This window comes from Haliotis rufescens, unplaced genomic scaffold (assembly GCF_023055435.1).
Source record: "Haliotis rufescens isolate VD_foot unplaced genomic scaffold, xgHalRufe1.0.p SCAF_5, whole genome shotgun sequence".
Taxonomy (NCBI): domain Eukaryota; kingdom Metazoa; phylum Mollusca; class Gastropoda; order Lepetellida; family Haliotidae; genus Haliotis; species Haliotis rufescens.
Genome location: NW_025964223.1, coordinates 58,988,839 through 58,996,937, shown reverse-complemented (window position 1 = coordinate 58,996,937; position 8,099 = coordinate 58,988,839).

Genomic DNA, 8,099 nt, shown 5'->3' with positions numbered 1-8,099 from the left:
CTATTTTGTTTACAAACTAAACACGATCTATTAAATGCATTTTATATCGTCAAGCATCTCAACCAAGCCAGTGCAGTCCTACACGTATTTTTACGAGTACGAATGGATCCTTTTTGCAAAATAGAGTTATAAATCAAAATTTATTTGAATAATGACTATATAATTGATTTTGAACTTAATGATACAGCCGCCTCTCAATTTTGCGCATATGAGGATTTTAATCGCAGAAATAATCAGATATAGTTAATGATATTTCCTATCTGTTGCCAAAGCCGAAATGAAATGTGTTTTTAACTCTGATGCCTAATTAATCATTTTATTATGAAAACCTAATAGCGTTAAATTAAACTTCTTCTTTTCCAATCTAGATTCTGGCATCTGACGTTGAAAAGACACACACACACACACACACACACACACACACACACACACACACACACACACACACACACACACTGTGATTATTGAAACACACAAACATACCCAAAGGGAACCTTCAACATTCCATATTCCACCTCTGACGGCAAGATTGGACGTGGAGTGCTTTACAAACAAGAATATCTCAAAAGCAAACATTTGCATAGTTTATATTTCGTCCAACTCTCCCTAACCCACACTTCGGTACCGCATAATAAATGACCTATTTTGGAATCAAATATTTTATACAACAATCCATGGAAAAGAGGTTTTATCAAATACAAAGATAAAACACACCACATCTATATTTCTGAGCTTGATCTGCTGCATTTTTAACATGAACAGACAATGATAATAACCTAGATAGTACGATTCCCATGTCTGGGATAAAATACAATTCCAGAGCTACAGATAAGCAGCGTATTTAAGTAAAATACCCCCCCCCCAAAAAAAAAACCAACAAAAAAAACACACAAAAAAACACAAAACAAAAACAAAAAAAACCAAAAAAAACAATATTCAAAAAAAAAAATATTCAAAACCCAATTACTTTTAATTAACTTGCTTTTTCTGAATGCGTTCAAAGGAGCTAATTTCCGAAACAAAATTACGAGTTACCTTCCGAGTCAAGCCTATATATTTAACCCAAGAGAGTGATAAATGAATGAGTGACAAAATATTAATTACCCAATGAAAAATGTAATAACCCAATTAAAAAAGAAACCCTAGGGTAAAAACTCAATTGCTCAAATAGTTACCTGGAGCTCTGCAATTCTTCTCAGGAAACTACAACTGTGGTTATATCTAAATCTATATCATTTAACCAAACGTTTCCAAAACATGTGACCCGTAAAGATCCGGGGTAGAATAGGTAGAATAGGTCTCCAGCAACCCATGCTAGGAGTAAAAGGCGACTATGCTTGTCGTAAAAGGCGACTAACGGGATCGGATGGTCAGGCTGGCTGACTTGGTTGACGCATGTCATCGATCCCAATTGCGTGCATCGATGTTCATGATGTAAATCACTGGATTGTCTGGTCCATACTCGATTATTTACAGACCGCCGTCATATAGCTGGAATATTGCTGAGTGCGGCGTAAAACAACAAACCAACCAAAACCAAAACACGTGTAACCCAAATACTGCGTCAGCGATGAGGACACCTTCATCAGCAAATTATATAACGACAATTGTATGATATCAGTATGTAATTTTTAACCTGGTGAACAGGATGATTCTATCCGTGATGCATATTCATTAATAAACATTCCAAAAACAAAAACGGCTCATGACACAACCCTGCCTAAGGCCTATGCACACTCATCGCATGTTAAATTATTGCTAACACGAATACAGCCTTTCACTCAATCATACATGGATTCAAGTGAAGTTAACATCTTTGGAGAAACACCCTCACATTTATAAATAAAGCATAGTTTTGATCTGTCAACCAAATCGAATGCTTTTGTAAGTCCACAAAATATTGAATATGTAAATATACCGTTTACTGAGATTTCAGGACCTTAATTAAATCAAGGTCGTGTTAATAATCCATTAATCGTATGACTTTAAGCTTAAAATTTTTTTTAGAAATAATTAAGCATTAAAAGAAAGATTTAATATGTGGACTTTTCCCTCAGCTGACGTATCTTGACCACGAAGTGAGTCAACGATAAATGGAAACCAAATCAAGCATCAGTGGCGGATATCATAGCTAGAGTGTTCAGCATGAAGACAAAACGAAATTGTCTATATCAGAACCCTCCATGTGCTCATCATTTCATTTCTTTTCCTGTAAAACGTATATTTTTTAGATCGCGAACTTCGTTTTTCTCCAGATTTGTACGAACCAACGATCGGGATTTATAGACCGAGCGACGAAACAGAAGGCCTTTCGGAGGATGACATGGAATGACTGCAAAGCAACCATATACTACATGACCTTACACCGCAATAAAATAGTCTCCTTTGAACATTATATTTAATTGATTATTGATAGTTCATAACAGATGCCCTCGTAATCTTCTGGCTGCCCGATATATGGGAAATGTCGATGCTAATTGTAGACATTGTTTCTAATGTGGCAAGTTACAGCCCTGACGCAAGGCCCCAGGGAATGGCTTTTAAGACAGTAGTTCCGAATTGCAAATATTGTCTAGAGTTATCGAAAAATAACATTCAATCTCGCAAAAACAGGATAAGAGACAAAGTTATCAAATATTGATTGAAATTACAACCAGCTGGATTGAACAATGATAACAGGCAGAGTGGCAAAACTATGTTCCTTGTGTCCATTGCCAGAACCGTTCATGTTAAACATTGTGCATTTTTACCAATTTACATACCGACAATGCATGCACAAATGACTTCATAGTGTAACTGATAATGATGTTATTATGAAATTATCAAAAACGTCCCATCGTTGTGACCCGTGAAGATCCGGGTTAGAACAGGTCTTCGGCAACCCATGTTTGCCATGAAAGGCCTTTATGCTTGTCGTAAGAGGCGACTAACGGGGTCGCTGACTTGGTTGATGCATGTCATCGTATCCCAATTGCGTGGATCGATGCTCAAGATATTAATCACTGGTTTGTCTGGTCCAGACTGGATTATTTACAGATCGCCGTCATGTAGCTGGAATATTGCTGAGTGCGGCGTTAAACAATAAACCAACCACCCCAACGTTGTGTCTGTTTCCTGAGATAGAACGCGATGTATTCACACGGATTCTCTACAAACGGCGTGGGTGCACTGTGCACATGTACTGTGACTGGCAGGTTCATATATACAGGAGTAATGTTTGTCAAGGGTTGGGGGTAAACAATGATTTCTTTGTGCTCTTTGTGAATGTAAAGACTTGTCTTACGGGTGTACATCCATCACAAGGCCGTTGTTAACTTTTTTGACAAGGGGGGGGTTGCAAATATTTTTACAAGTTTCACTTGTCCCCAACTTGTATTTTCATGATTCAAATAAAACTTTTTTCTATAAAACTACGGCACTTCATCACCTTGGTTTTTCTGCAGGCGCTGAACTAACGTGCTCGCGCTTTACCCGCGACTTTATTCAAGTGTGAACACCTTTTCATTTCTGATTGCAAAATGTATTATGTTTTCTAGGCCACCTGCCTCTACATGTTGTAACAAGCTTAAGGTTCAGATGGGTTCTGGTGATGGTGCCTTAGGCCACCTGCCTCTACATGTTGTAACAAGCTTAAGGCTCAGGTAGGTTCTGGTGATGGTGCCTTAGGCCACCTGCCTCTACATGTTGTAACAAGCTTAAGGCTCAGGTAGGTTCTGGTGATGGTGCCCTAGGCTACCTGCTTTTACACGTTGTAACAAGCTTAAGGCTCAGGTAGGTTCTGGTGATGTTGCTGGTGCTGGTGCCCTGGGGCACCTGCTTTTACATGTTGTAACAAGCTTAAGGCTGAGTTAGGTTCTGCTGATGGTGCCTTAGGCCACCTGCCTCTACATGTTGTAACAAGCTTAAGGTTCAGGGGGGTTTCTGGTGCTGGTGCTGATGCTGGTGCTGGTGCTGGTGCTGGTGCCCTGGGGCACCTGCCTCTCCATAGGTCTGACATGATCATGGTTCTTGATGCGTTTATGTGTGAAAATTACATGTTGTATGAAGACCCCCTGTTACCAAAGGCCATTCGGCAGACGTGATAATGGATAAAATACTCGGAAAGGATAAAATTTGTATAGCCAGTCACATCACACGGATTTCGTCACAGATGCAATTAATCCTCACAATCAAACTTGCTTAGTTGCCGAACCTGTTTCGAAGCTATGTGCACACGATTTGTGGGAAGCCCCAAGATATATTTTATTTTTATCAACCAGTAGTTTTTATGCCATGTCATTCTTTTTAAAATATTGATATTTTGATATATTTTATATTATTATATTGGTATTTATACCAGTCTCTCATGACATTGATTTTTCGCCACAGCGATGGGGGCAGTGGGGTAACCTTGTGGTTAAAGCGTTCCCTCGTCACGCCGAAGACGTGGGTACAATGTGTGAAGCCCATTTCTGGTGTTCCCCGCCGTGATATTGCTGGATTATTGTTAAAAGCGACATAAAACCATTCCCACTCAGTCACAGCGGTGTTTATCAAAATGTATATATGCAAGAACATATACTTGTAGATTTGCACAAGACAAGAGACAAAATACAAGTTGATCATAAATAAATTTAAAAGAAAAGAATATTTACGGACAACAGTATGACACACTGTAACATCATATACTACAGAAAACTTGTTATAGAACACCCACAATAATAAGATTGTATTTTGCAATAGTATCAGCCATGACTAATTAACCATAGTCTTCTTAACTTCTTTTGATTTTAACCTGATTTATTTGGAGCGTATTGCCATGATCCGCCACGCGTGATGATCACATAAACCTAAATAGGGCCATAAATCAATCAAGTACATTTTACGCAGGAATCTGTGGATTGTTTTAAAATCCCCTACGACTGTACAGTTAAATAATTATTTTAAGTAAAGAGTGAGACCCCCCCCCCCCCCCCCCCCTGCGTTGCTCCTTATACGCGATTTTGATTCTGGCTTGTCGTTACACTATGGAATACAGTAAGGGACATTCTCGCGATCTCGCCTTCTCGCGATCTTGGAAACGAGGTAAATATGCCCAAAACACGAGAATGCGAGATCGCAAGAACGCGAGATTTGGCCAAAATCTCGCGTTCTCTTGTTTTTGGTACATAGTACTTTTTGTCAAAAGTCGACAACACGATAATGCGACATTTGGACATGATGCAAAATCTCGCAATCTCGCAATCTCGAATTGTCAAATTAGGCCACAAAAACACGAAATAGCGAAAACGCGAGAATGCGACATTTCATTTTCTCGCGATCTCGCGTTCACGTGTTCTCGCGTTTTAGACGTTGTCCGTGCGCATGCGCATGCGTAATATCATAAGGTCAAGCGCATGCGCACGTTAGTAGTCCTTTGGTTATGCTTCTTTCATGCTCTTCATTCTCCAACTAGCATTTAGCATTCTCGTGTTTTGGGCATATTTACCTCGTTTCCAAAGGTCGAGATCGCGAGAATGCGAGATCGCGAGAATGTCCCCTACAGTATTCCATAGCTGTCCCGTTGTGTTTTCCTAATAGATTACCGATTCGGGACATATCGCACTGACAACAACCATGCCATGAACATGAATCATAATACTGCACCATTCGCTTCCCATACGGCTTGCCTGTTCGATTATGTAATTTTCTATGACTTGCCGCCGCCGTCGCTGAGCGCCGTGGCGGAAAGACAATCAAACCGGTCCTGTTTCCAACTCAGTATATAAATACAGCACGATCTAAAATTTAAGTATCGTATTTGAAGGCTAGCGTCTTAGGAAGTGAATCATGCGGCACGAGTTGTTACATCCCGACGTCCGCACCTTGTTGAAGCATACAAAAGGGTATGCTGATTTAGATCGGGAATCTGTCCGATAAACACATAGGGACAGCTAGCCCAGATGTGCATACCGAAAATCGTTTTTTTAGCAGCACACAGATAAGGTTACAGCAGCTATTGGTTAGTTGGTTAGTTGGTTGGTTGGTTGTTTTACACCGCACTCAGCAATATTCCAGCTATATGACGGCGGTTTGTAAATAATCAATTCTGGTCCAGAAAATCTAGTGATTGAGATCATGAGCATCGATCCACGCAATTGGGATCGATGACATGCTTCAACCAAGTCAGCGAGCCTGACCGCCCGATACCGTTAGTCGCCTCTTACGACAAGGAAAGTCGTCTTTTACGGCAAGCATGGGTTGCTGAAGACCTATTCTACCTCGGATCTTCACGGGTCACAGCAGCTTTGGAGACATGAATGATTGTACTGAATCTATGGGTGGATGGGCGATGGGCGGATGGGTAAATGAATGATGGGCGGATGGGTGGATGAAGACGCTCATACCAAGACAAATACCAGGCAAGAAATTAATTCAAGAAAACAAGCTGATCCCTCCCTTCCTTTCCAGACTGAAGAAATCTTCTTTTTTAATTTTTTTATTCCATAATCGACTGAAGAAATCTTGACTTACCAAAGTATTGTTGAACTGCTTGGGGTGGTTTCAGATATACTGGCCAAAAAAAACCGCATAGCTGAAATCTGTTTTTCAAACCTGACTGTTATTAAAGATGAAGGCTTGAACTCAATATAAATGTCATTGCTAACTGTGAATATTGACCTTACACTAATTTATTGCACCCGAACACAACATTTGGTGACTTGTCGCCTGAATACAGCATCTTGAAACCAAACTGGGAGAAACTGCATGGAGAAAAAGCTGTGATCATGCTGCACGGGCAAATACGGCTACTTAACCTTTATACCGATGGGTATAAAAATTTGGCAATCCTGCTGCGAATCACTCTTCTATGTTCTGTATACGTGACTCTCATGATGCCAAGACTGAATGAAGACTGTAGAAACAGAGCCACTGGACGTCTGGAAGCTGGAGAAAGTCAGACATCAGTAGCCAGGCACTTTAACGTGAGGCAGAGTACCATTTCTCGTCTGTGGCAGCGCTACAGACTCCACAACTCTACAAGAGATCGACCGCGATGTGGAAGTTCCAGGTACACAACTGCGGCGCAGGACCGCTTCATCCGGGTGTTGCATCTTCGCCACCGGACAATCAGTGCAGCATACACAGCTAACAATGTTCCTGGTCTTCGTAGATGCGTGTCTACCGACAGAGAAATGAACGCTTTACTCGACACTGTATGCATGAAGTCGACCGATACGGCGGTGGAAGATGTGGGCAGGGTTATCCGCAAATGGTAGGACAGATCTAGTGCACGTGCAGGGAAATTTAACTGCTGTACGCTACCGTGATGAAATCCTTCAACGTCACCTTATTCCCGCCATTGACGTCAGAAGAGATTTTCCAGCAAGACAACGCAAGACCGCATACTGCACGTGTTACCATGGATTATCTTGCCCACAAGAATGTTACTGTGCCGCCATGGCCCACCAAATCGCCTGATCTAAACCCCATTGAACATTTGTGGGATCTGCTAGACAGACGTGTACGACGCCGACAGCCTCGACCACAGACGCTTCAACAGCTGAACCATGCATTGCAGGATGAGTGGAGAAGGATTCCACAACGCCAGATTCGACGACTCATACAGTCCATGCCCAGGCGGTGCAGAGCTGTGATCGATGCTCGTGGTGGTAACACCCGGTACTGACTTTGGCACAGTGCCATCAAAGACACAGACGTCCCTTAGAACATTAAAATACTGTTTGTAGTGTAAGAAACATGTGCCTTATCCTGTGTAAAAATTGGTTGTTGTATCTTCATTATTTATTGTGTAATCCTATTTCTTTAAACATGTAATGAAACACTGATTATTCTGTTATGCGTTTCTTTTTTTGACCAGTGTTCTTGTGTTCAGTGTCGAAAATTATCCAATGATTGAGAGTAAAGATGTTTGTTTGTTGGTTTTTTAACGCCGCACTCAGCAATATTCCAGCTATACGACGGCGGTCTGTAAGTTATCGAGCCTGGACCAGACAATCCAGTGATTGATATCATGAACATCGATCCATGCAGTTTGGATCGATGACATGCATCAAACCAAGTCAGTGAGTCTGACCACCCGATTCCGTTAGTCGCCTCTTACGAGAAGCAGAGAGCTT